This window comes from Rhodnius prolixus, unplaced genomic scaffold (assembly GCF_049639745.1).
Source record: "Rhodnius prolixus isolate KJV_2025 unplaced genomic scaffold, Rpr scaffold_8, whole genome shotgun sequence".
In the NCBI taxonomy this organism is placed as follows: Eukaryota; Metazoa; Arthropoda; class Insecta; order Hemiptera; family Reduviidae; genus Rhodnius; species Rhodnius prolixus.
The window spans coordinates 24601376-24613930 of NW_027411593.1; the positions used below are offsets into that span (position 1 = coordinate 24601376).

The 12555-nt window shown below is 34.3% G+C and overlaps 1 long non-coding RNA gene across 2 annotated transcripts in view; it reads right to left on the minus strand.

Moving 5' to 3' along the window:
• Positions 1 to 12555, minus strand: part of LOC141451049 (uncharacterized) — a 1078357-nt gene that overhangs the window by 27738 nt on the left and 1038064 nt on the right. Inside the window, exon 6 of one of the 2 annotated variants that reach the window (XR_012456504.1) lies at positions 6160 to 8028. The exons of the other annotated variant lie outside the window; for it this stretch is intronic. This is a non-coding gene — a long non-coding RNA (uncharacterized lncRNA). Of the gene's footprint in view, positions 1 to 6159; positions 8029 to 12555 lie in introns of those variants that run through there. 2 annotated transcript variants of the gene reach the window in all.

The window sequence follows — 12555 nt, forward strand, 5'->3', positions numbered from 1 at the left end:
AAATCCGCATATGGCCGGAAGACAGACAAAACTGGGGATATGAATTGCATCCGGAATATTTCCATTTCCTATCTCTATTCCACCATGCATTCTTTTTTTCTATTACTTGCGCTTTAGTGTTTTTCTTACACATTCTATTTTATTCTAACATCGTGCTTTGTCATTTTTCTTTATGATGTTCGTATCACATGTCTTATTTTTTTTTTTTGTGGCTAGGGTTCTCTATGTTTTTCATGGCGAAACAATAAATTATTCAAAATTCATGGCTAAAAATATGGCAATCCAGAACTTGCTCTCGGCAAATACATCAAAAGAACCTCGTCTAGCTGACCACTCTTTGCAGCGAATCGAAGGAATCATGAAAATTCATATGGTCCCTTATGTGAAACTTTTAAGATTTACTAATATCTCTATTTTATTTTATTTTTTTGTGAGATTGCCAACTACAGTTGTTTGTACTTGAAACCAACTACAGTTGTTCGTACTTGAAACCAACTTCAGTTGTTCGTACTTGAAACCAACTTCAGTTGTTCGTACTTGAAACCAACTACAGTTGTTCGTACTTGAAACAAATCGAAACATCCTTCGCTTCGCCAGCTTTTTAGAAATCGCCTTATTCAGAACTCTCACACAAGCAATGACGAAACGTGCAAAACTGCTTTACAGACTATTTGGACGAATCTCCAAATTGCCCTTAGAACTCCAAACGCTTAATATACAACACTATCCTCAAACCTATGTGGACTTACGGACTAGAGCTGTGGGGTTCAGCCAAACCTACAAACATACGGACTGTACAAACATTTCAATCAAAACTACTTCGACAGATAGTTGACGCTCCTTTCTACGGTGACTAACCTCACTCTTCACAACGACCTCAACATTCCCCTTCATAAAAACAACTTACCAAGAAGAAATATCGTAAGCGCTCCATAGTGCTCTCTCTAATTGCTCTAATCCTCTTGTACATCCTCTCGCCTCTACTGTTATTCCTAACAATCCACCGTCTGGATCGCCAGACTTCCTTGAGAACTGAAGATCATCGTCAACATCGATATTCTTTAGAGAGTACCGCTCGGTAGTTTCTCTCCTCCTGTTCTTTACCACCATTTAATTGCTGAATGTAATAAAAACCAGATCGTAAATTACTAAATAAATAAAGAAAAAATAAAAAATAAATAGGACTGGAATTTTGGTTAGTGGTTAACGAACTGAAACCATGTACGCTAATCACGTTAATTAAAAACGAATACGATCTATTAGGCAAAGCTCAAAGTGGTAGCTAAACTTCTAATTTTACCAAATTTATGTGAGAGTAAAGATTTTTGATTAAATGAAAACAAAAAAGACTAAAAATCTTAATAAAAGGTAATCAAATGTGTGTATAGTGTTGAGGTTTCCTAAACAGCTTACAGAACAAGTGGTTAGGTAATTAATTCCTTCAAATGCTGCTGGTAGGGAAAATTAAAATGTGTACAGAAAAAAAGAAATTTTTCAGCCACCAATCAACAACAAAACAGCACAACCGCAGAGAGGACATGTTGTTAATATTAAACTTGTAACCAAAGAGATAACGACAGAAAGGAAATGGCTGACATGGTGTACTAAATTTAAAGTATGTTTATCCAAGGAGCAACATTAAGGATAAAAACAGCGCCAGCGAGCTGTAGTAACCACCGCTAACCGTACTATGAGAATGTTAATATTCAGAAGGCAACAGCATTTTGGTGCTTAATTAAACCAACCGCCGGCGTGGTCTTCCAACTTGTAATATAGCAATACTCCTTGGCGTGGCGCCCTTATCCGCTCTGACTTGGCGGTGCTTAGCACCAATTCTGGCGCGTCTTACTCCAATTCCCTTGTAAAACCTGCTTTACTCTACTATGTTCTAATTTGCTTGATACCACCTTCACAGCGTGCTCTATTTTGGTTTATAACCCTTCCAACAATATTTAGTTATTATACAAAATATTTAATATTCATGCAACATAAATTTAAGTATAATACTTGAATTTGTTACAGATTTTACAGATGTAGAAATTGTGGAAATGGTACATACAAAATTACTCAAGTAATTTTGAGTTCGCAGTAAATTTCTTGACTAAATTGATAATACTGCATTTTTGCTTGAATATTAACTTTTATTTTTTCTGTTTCTTCCGTTACAGATAACTACGCTTTGAAATAAGTTTCAGATTTATTTTTATATTTTACATACTTCAACTTCCAACCTTAATTCCCCTCAGCCTTCTCAACTAATTTCCGCTTTGTTTTTCAAGGTTTATTTCATTAACTTCCTGCTAAATGCTGACGGATGTGAACCAAAAATTAAATTAAATATTTCTTTAGAAGTAACAAAAACTTGAGTAGGCTTGCGTTAATATCCTCCCCTTTGATCGGAAATTTACAAGTTAGGGTACGTTTACAACGGAGCTGTGAGTATAGATGATAGCAGAGATGATAACTGATAGAGTAAAATATAATCGCTGATTAGTGTGCACAACGGAGCTGTGATACATGCAACATGTCGAGTAGTGAAGAAGAGTTTTTATGTTCAGCAGCAACAAAAAGGTATATTTTAAAGAAAAAACGCTTTAGAAAATATCATGTACATACCATAAGTAAAAAACGAAGTACTTTGGGCGAATTTCACTATTTATATAAGGAACTTAGAAATTATCCGGATCGTTTTTTTTGAATATGTGAGGATGGGTCCACCCACATTCGACTATATTTTAGAAAAAATAAGGTCAAAATTAAGAAAACTTTGGAAAAATTGTCATGGAAATCCTATAACCATAGAAGAAAAACTAGTGATTACTCTTAGGTTAGTAATGATTTTATTGAAAAAAAAAACAAATAAATACCCATGAAAATAAATGTAAGAACGATTTAAAAAACAAAATATTGTTTAAAAGTAAATAATAAAAAATAATGAGTAAAAACAGTACTTAATAATTTTTCGACGTCCATTTTGAAGCTCCGATATTGGAGTTCAGCTAGCAGAAAAATGAAAAATTCAATTCTATCATCTATGCTCGTTTATAGCAGCGAGTATGAGTCACTAGTCGAAGCTTCGTTGTGCACGCTCACATAAGAATGTACTAGGTTATTCTATAAGCGCTGATGCATCACTGCTATCATCTCCGCTATCATCTATGTCACAGCTCCGTTGTGAACGTACCCTTAGACTTCTACGCTGGAAGATAAAAACTTGCATAAGCTTCTGTTCAGTGTAAGATTCTTTTTAAACTAATTTAAATGTTATTTTATTTAAGATGTACGAGGGTCGTTTGAAAAGTCCGTGCAAAAATACACTTCGTCATAGTCTCCTTTAAGGCTTATACACTTCGTCCAACGCTGCTCTAGTTTGTTGATCCCTTCCGAATAATAGGATTTGTCCAAGTCTGAAAAATAGCTATTCGTTTCTGCAATCACCTCCTCGTTTGAATAAAATCTTTTTCCCGCCAGCCATTTCTTCATATTGGGGAACAAATAGTAGTCCGAGGGAGCCAAGTCTGGAGAATAGGGGGAATGTGAAACGAGTTGGAACCCTATTTCCATTAATTTTGCGACCACAACTGCTGAGGTGTGAGCTGGTGCGTTGTCGTGATGGAAAAGGACTTTTTTGTGGGCCAATCGTGGGCGTTTTTCTTGCAGCTCGGTTTTCAAACGGTCCAATAACGATGAATAATATGCACCTGTAATAGTTTTACCCTTTTCCAGATAGTCGATGAGGTTATTCCTTGCGAATCCCAAAAGACAGTCGCCATAATCTTTCTGGCCGAAGGAACGGTCTTCGCTTTTTTTGGCGCAGATTCCCCCTTGGTAACCCATTGTTTAGATTGTTCTTTGGTCTCAGGAGTGTAGTGATGTATCCATGTTTCATCCACAGTGACGAAACGACACTTAAAGTCCTGCGGATTCTTCTGGAACAGCTGCAAACCGTCCTTGCAACACTTCACACGATTTCGTTTTTGGTCAAGCGTGAGCAATCGCGGCACCCATCTTGCTGATAGCTTTGTCATGTCCAAATGTTGATGCAAAATATTATGTACCCGTTCATTCGAGATGCCCACAGCACTAGCTATCTCACGCACCTTCACTCTTCTGTCATCCATCACCATATCATGGATTTTATCAATGATTTCTGGAGTAGTAACCTCAACAGGGCGTCCAGAACGTTCAGCGTCACTTGTGCCCATATGGCCACTCCGAAAATTTTGAAACCACTTATAAACTCTTCTAATCGAAGGTGCAGAGTCACCATAATGTTTATCAAGCTTCTCTTTAGTCTCCTGAGGCGTTTTGCTTTTTATAAAGTAGTGTTTAATCAACTCACGAAATTCTTTTTCGTCCATTTTTTGAAAATCACTCGACTTCCTCGATTCAAACGAATGCCAAACACAAAGAAATAGACCGATCTAGCTGAAACTTGGTGTGTGTTCTTCCAAGAGATGCTACTAACTAAACATAACCTCGATACGCGCCAGTGGTGCTATCTCTCTGACTTTACTCGGATTTTCAAACGACCCTCGTACATGAAATCTAAACCTCAGCGTAACTATTTCTTAGGGTACGTTTACAACGGAGCTGTGAGTATAGATGATAGCCGAGATGATAACTGATAGAGTAAAATATAATCGCTGATTAGTGTGCACAACAGAGCTGTGATACATGCAACATGTCGAGTAGTGAAGAAGAGTTTTTATGTTCACCAGCAACAAAAAGGTATATTTTAAAGAAAAAACGCTTTAGAAAATATCATGTACATACCATAAATAAAAAACGAAGTACTTTGGGCGAATTTCACTATTTATATAAAGGAACTTAGAAATTATCCGGATCGTTTTTTTTTGAATATGTGAGAATGGGTCCACCCACATTCGACTATATTTTAGAAAAAATAAGGTCAAAATTAAGAAAACTTTGGAAAAATTGTCATGGAAATCCTATAACCACAGAAGAAAAACTAGTGATTACTCTTAGATAAGTAATGGTTTTATTGAGAAAAAAAAACAAATAAATACACATGAAAATAAATGTAAGCACGATTTAAAAAACAAAATATTGTTTAAAAGTAAATAATAAAATAATAATGAGTAAAGACAGCACTAAATAATTTTTCTACCTCCATTTTGAAGCTCCGATACTGGAGTTCAGCTAGCAGAAAAATGAAAAATTCAATTCTATCATCTATGCTCGTTTATAGCAGCGAGTATGAGTCACTAGTCGAAGCTTCGTTGTGCACGCTCACATAAGAATGTACTAGGTTATTCTATAAGCGCTGATGCATCACTGCTATCATCTCCGCTATCATCTATGCTCACAGCTCCGTTGTGAACGTACTCTTAGCCAGCCGCGATAAAGTTGACGTGGTTGGATTGAACAATATGCTTTCTTTAAAACTCTTAAAAAAATTATTTATTAACAAACGGTTATAGCTAATTGATAATTTTTTCTACACTAACTAATAAATTTGCCAGACTTATAAAAAGGCTAATTTGCATTAAAATTAAAATGAGTAATGCAAGAACAGATTGCAAATGCCGCAATTGAAAAGGCAAGCTTCTGACACATAAGAAAATAAAATTATAAAATGTTCTTCTTGCGGTAGAGAACCACAAAAACAAAAACATTGGTTAAATAATGAAGTTTTGTCATGAAGCAAAATATTGCAATTTTTAATAACAATAATATATGTTTATTGGGGTGTTTCAAAAAATGATGACTTTTAAATTTTAAAGAGCGCCGGGCGGAAAATCAAAGTTCATTTAAAAACAAAAAGTTTCCTCCGTATTAGAGCAAAATCGATTAATATTTAGAGGTCGCTACCATCGATCAAAACATTTTTGTTTTGCTTTTTTTTATAATAAAAAATCCTCATTAAATGTTTTGTATCTTTTCAAATTATTAGCAAAACATTAATTGTACAAAGTTTATTTAAATATAATTTGCTATAAAGACAATGCAGTTGGAATCAGTAATGGCCATTTTTTTGGTATTTAAAAAAAATATATATATTAAGAAAAATATAAATTTTATAAATATTTCGATTAATTAACATTAAAATCAATTCATTTTTCGTTTCGTACAGAGTTCAAAAAACAAAGAATTTTTGTTACTAAAACTTCTGAATTAGGGAATATTTTGCATTTATTGTTATAATTTGAAATTGATTTACTATCAATTGTTAGCAACCTCTAAATATTAATCGATTTGGCTCTAATACGGACGAAACTTTTTGTTTTTAAATGAACTTTGATTTTCCGCCCGGCGCTCTTTAAAATTTAAAAGTCATCATTTTTTGAAACATCCTAATATTTATTGCTTAATCGGTTTAATTATTGCGTAATTATTACAATTTAATTTTTAATCTAATATTGTTTACTTTAGTAACTTTTAGATGCGTGCGCACTTGGACGTTTAAGGATATTTAAGGAAATATTTCTTTTCCTGAGGGCGATACCAATAGATTTCTAAATAAGTACCCCCACACACATTTTGGTATTTACCAGATTTTTTTCAAGTTAAACACAGAGATGTTTATGTTTAATTAGAAGTAAAGTGACCCTAATCCGATTTCAAAAAAGATTATATTTTTGTTAAATTTCGTACGGAAGAAATATTGTTAGTTGTGAGGGGAAAATGACTCACCTATTCTTATCAGAAAGCTGTTTACAGACAGAACAGCTGAAGGGCTAAAAGATCCCTTGTTATTTTTATAAGCCCTGATTTATTGCTATCTCAGGGCTAGTAAATTAAATATCATTTGTAAACAACATGATTTAAAGTTGATCGTGTTGATTACAGATTATAATAACGCAGACTGTTATTTTATTTTTTTTACATTTTTTTTTTAATTATTTTTTTTTATAGTAATGGTGATAATTTTCTCTTTGATAATTACTTCTTGAATGTTTCAGCCTGGAGGATAGATAGATTTGTAGCAGCTTCAGTGGACAGCAGTAACTAGTTACTTAGGCTGTAGCTGAACAACGCTAGCCAATAAAAAGCAATATTACTACGACGGAATCAATGTCATTCCGGTCAGATACAAGTCAGATTGTTGACCTAACCAGAGAACTCTTAACCTTTTTTGCAGATTCTCAAAATGACCGAGCAAGTTCCTTCATACAATTTAAGAAGGCGTCTATATTTTCTATAAAGTAAAGTAATCGCCTATTTTTTCAGGTCCAACTACCAATTAGGTGTCGTGGACGGAGGCGACTAGCAAACATACTGTACTGTAAATGTCTTTTATTAATCATTAAATAAAATCCAAGGCCTAAGACCGGGAATCGAACCCAGTACAACAATATTTTTTATAAAAGGCAGTGCATTTTACGCTAAACTTAATATCGCTTTGGGTATCGCCTTACAAGTATCGCATTACAAGTCAAGAAGAACAGTGACTAATGCCTGCCAGTCAAATAGTTTTTACCGAATTACTAGTCAAAGCCAGTTGCAAGTTAAGTTACACAATTTTTGCTCAAGTGTTGCGTTATTATGAAAAATATGACGAGTTGTTGTGCGTTTTTCATTCAAAATACCACCTGAAAGTTATGATTACTTTTATGTTCAGAGAATCTGTTATCACCTGAAAATGAGTTACTTTGTAACTAATTTTTTTTTTTTTAAATTGTGACGTAAAAGAGTGACGCCTACAGGACTCTTGTTTTACACGAAATAAATTTTACTTTTTTTTATATTCATTGAAGTCGGGTCGGTACTTATACTAAAAGTTAGGAACGCTTATTTGAATTTAAAGCGAGAGATAGTTTGTTTGTATAACTGAATTTCAGTTTACAAATTTTAGCTAGCTTTTTAACTTCAATGCAAATCAAAGACAACCGTTAAAAATCCAAACAAAATAAATGACCACATATTTACTACATAAAATAGTTTTTGTATTTAAGGCGCCGTCAACATGTAAGTTGGAGTCCCGGAGCTTTTTTCAGCGTACTGCCGGCCTACGGACGGTTTTCTCTCGTTACTGACAACAGCATCCATCACCAGGAAAGTGAGCTGTAAGATGAATGAAATTAATGAAAATAAATTTATTATCCTGGGACTATTGTCCCCTAAGAATAAATACATGTACAATTGGAGGCCCTATATTGGTTTGGCCTGCTGATTTTAGATATTATATACAAAAATAGGCAAGAATTTACAAATATAAGAATTAAAATAAGTAAATGCATTCAATTATTATTCCTGAGGAAGCTGAGTAGAAAGGAGATAATTGAACAGAAGGGATTTAAAGATGGAAAGGGTAGGAGCATGGCGGACAGATGAAGGTAAGAAGTTCCGGAAAGAGGTAGTGCGAATTAAGAAAAATTTATCAAAAGATGAAGTACAATGTAAGGGAATATACAAATCAGGGGGACGAGATGTAGTATGGGTCGAGGATTTGAACTTGAAGTAATGAAAAATATAAGATGCACCTAGAAAGAAAAAATCTAAAGGCCAGCAGCTGGATTCGAACCCACGATCTCTGCGTTGGAATCCAGTATTCGCTAACCACTCAGCTAATCCCTTTTCCTACGTGAAATAGAAGTTATTAACTCTACTAATTTTTTTTAAAATTCAAATATTGGTAACGATAATAATTCTTGATAACAGTTTCTCGGAAAAATTGATAAATGACACGTCTGGGTTTTTCTCTAAAATCCCAAATTTCAGTTTAATATAAGAACTTACTAAAATTAAATATTAATAAAGATCATTTGTTGTAGTTGTAAACATTAGTTGTAGTTGTAAATATGGCTAATAAAGTGAAAAAACAAATAAATAAAATAAGGATTAAATTCCTAAATTTCCAATTTTTGAAAACTGTTGACCCGAAGTGCATTTCATTGATTAGATTTTTGTACTTTTTAGCGATTTTCTTTTTTGTAAATTATTTTTACTTTTTTTTTTGTAATAGATTGGCTCATTTTCCAATTCACTGCAAATTTTTGTAAATGTTGCCTTGAAAATGGACAATATTGAAACCAAATTATTTTTTAAATTAAAGTAAATTATTTTAGTAAATTCTTTTTAGTTTGAAGAAAATTCAATTATGATTAGGAGAAGGTCGTGCAGTATCTTCTTCCGACTTTTCTTTTTGAGTTAGAGAGAAAACCAAAAAATGTCAGCCATCAGTGTCAACCATTTAATAATAGACATAGAAAACCCATGATACTGTGTGCGAATGATTGACAACTTCATATATATGTGAATAATATTCTATACTAACACTGAACTGTATTTACGAAAACAATTGTGTATGAAGGGAAAAGTTTTAGTAGCGAGCGCTTTTTTTAGGATGGATATATGAAAAAGCCAGCCCAACCAGGATGGAGCCAGTGTGTGAACGAAGTAACATACGTCGGAGAATCTGTTCTGGCATGTGGAGGCGGACAAGCGAACACAGTGCTGGAAGTTATTTAGTGTGTGAAACCTAAAGGGGTTGTGGAGGGCACAGGCAGACCGACAGTTGCATTAAAATCTCATCACGTGGTACAAGAAGCGTTCAACTGTATAATGCCCTGGATTGTACACAACAGTCTCATGGTGTGCATGTATTTGTCTGTGGTTACAAAACGCCCACAACATAACAAAAACATAACAACACAATTTAAAACAAGTGACAACATTTTGTGATGATGACAACGGAATTGGTTTGTGCCTCATTTCTAGTACAATAACATCAGCAACACTGACCACTAAAATTAACACCAAAACTCAATTAACAAACGGTTGATAAATCTTTTTTTCTTCATTTTTATTAAATCCTTAATTAAAGAACGAATCTTTTAAAATTTGAAAGTATTTAATTGAATTCTTGTTTCGTTTTCAACCAATGGTAATTTCGTACAATTTTCTGTATAATTTAATAAGAAGGTACTCCATATTGCTTTAAATTCTATTAATACGCTAAAAGAAGCAGAGAGTCACTTGGAATTGTCGGAGGATGGGGAGATCACTCCGTAGCGACTATTGTCAGGCCTGGTAAGAGTTAGTAGAGCAAGTAATTTGTTAGAAATGGAGGAAGTGATTTCAAATTCATTCAATTCATTTTGGTCGAATGAAAATTTATCAACTTTGTTCTTCGATTTGTTTAAGGGCGCAACAACATCTGATATCTAAAGCGCCTGTAAGTTCCAGCGGACACTGTTCTCTCTCTACAAACAGCACTATCTATCACCGTACAATAAGCTGCAAGAAGCTCCGCACCAGAGCACGAACCCACTGGATACTCCGCATCAGAAACCATTGCTCTGACCACTGGGCTAATCTCTTCCCTTTTAAAAACCATTGAAGTTAAAAATCTACTTTTTTTCTTTATACAGAATACTTCATATATTGCTAGCTCTAAGGGTAGAACCCTCTCAATAAATCACATACTCGTACACTACCATGAAGAAAATTCCAATTTCCCATTCGATCATCTAATATTATAGAAAGGAGACAAGAAGATATCTCGATCAATTTTATAATATAGCAATAAAGATTTGGTCTGTAAGTTCGATGTCTTCCAGTGGATGACCTTTGCTATAATGTTAGTTCGTAATGGGGACTGGGACAGTCATCAGGGCTACAATGACCTTTTGTTTAGTAACCTTATAAAACTGGGTTCATATACCGCCCTTTCTTTGGGAAGGGATACTGCCGTTAAATGGAACGATTTGTTTTAGATATATAGTTTTATGTACAATAAATAATAGAGTGACTATCGAATTTAAAAAGTTTTTTTATCGAACTTAATGTGTTTCTTTAAGATTTTGTTAGACCTGGGTAATATCAGTGATTCCATCCCCATGTCCTCTTTTATTGTAATTATGACCGGTTACGGAATATGTCACTGCAGGAGAAAACAGAAGGGGAAGAACAAATTCTTTTTACAAACCTGATGATTCAGTACCTGTAGAAGGATGCAAGTCTAAAACCGGTCTGTATTACGTAATCTAACAGGCATGCTGTGGTGACCAAATCACTGCTAATTCCTTTTAATTTCCCTTATTGTCACAGCAGTAAGTTCTATGATCCTGTGTTGTTCTCATTAAAAAAAATAATTTTTCTAAGAAAATATTTTAAATAAAATTTACGGAATACAACTCTAAGGATTCGCTAAAAGATCGAACAATAACCGACTTCAAACCTTACAGTCTAAAATTCTAAGAGTTAACGCACCCTTCTACGTCTCCAATCACACAATTCATTCTGATCTAAATATTCCTCTCGTCTCTGAAATAGCCCAATCTCGCTACACAAAACTCCACTCAAATCTACTCAGCCATTACAACCCTGAGATCAACAACACGTCCACCAGAACAAACCGTAGACTAAAGCGGCGTTGGCCACGCGACCATCTCAACACATAACGCCGGATCTCCTAGGATAGTTGCTGCGTAAGCTTGCCAATCTGGCGAACTAACGGCTTCCATCACTGAATGGTCGTCGTTTACTCTACTCACGCCTCTTGGCGCACATGCATGTGCGTGCACGTGTATTTGCTCCATTTCCTTACCCTCATCTCTTTTGCTTGTTGTTGTACATAGATTACAGTTCAAAATAAATAAATAACTGAAAAAAAATTATAAAATTTTGAAGACCTAAAAATTTGCCACTAGCATATGAATCTTAAAGTAATTCTTTAAGCCCTTTTTCGACAAAATTTCAAAAAACTTGAAAATCGATTTGGTAAAAGAGCACTTTATCGAATGATGCGGTTTTATTCAAAAGCTTATTACTGAGATCCATGCATCGATTTGAAATATCAAAATTAAACGATTTCAACACAAACAAATTTCTAAAATTAACTCTTTCATCCTCACGGACCCCAAAATGAATATTTCCGCGAAAAGTCAAAATTTTAAAAACCGCAGGATCTTTCTAGTAGAGTAAGTATTATAAAAAAAAAAAATAGTTCCTCCATTCGTACACTTTTTTCTTTTTAGAAATTTTTAACGATTCACCTAAGGTTACGGAGGATAGCCTTAAAACTCTGTACTTAAGTTACAGTAAAGGTATAGGACGTGATTTATGCACTTGCTTAGCGACGCATATTTTCAATGTAAGCACCCAGTATCGTAAAGAAACTGAAGCGAACGTAAATTGTAAGACGTGCCCAAAATGTACAATTATATTCCCTCTCGAAGCAGAGAGTTGAGAGTTATTATTTTATTTATTTATAGTCGGAAGAAGGAAGATATAACCGGCGGTATGAAAGTTTACCCTGTTTCTTTTTTTACGAAATTGCTTTTGTGTAAATCGGTTAACAAAAAAAAAAAGAGCTTTGATGAATGAGCCAATTACTTAAATCTGATCTAGAGTAGATCGTCGCAGTCGACTCTTTGGATTAAATAATCAAGGAGGTCAGCTGGTCTGAACCGAATGAGAGGATTTGGGTCATCAACTCTTGCTAGGTATTATAGAGAACTAGATGAATGGTGTTATCACCTGTGGGGAGCTTCAGAATGAATTTTCTAATGGATATTGGGTTCAATAGATCTATTTTGGTCTTAATGCAAGTACATCTCGTTAGTTTCAATGTGTATCAACTCTGTT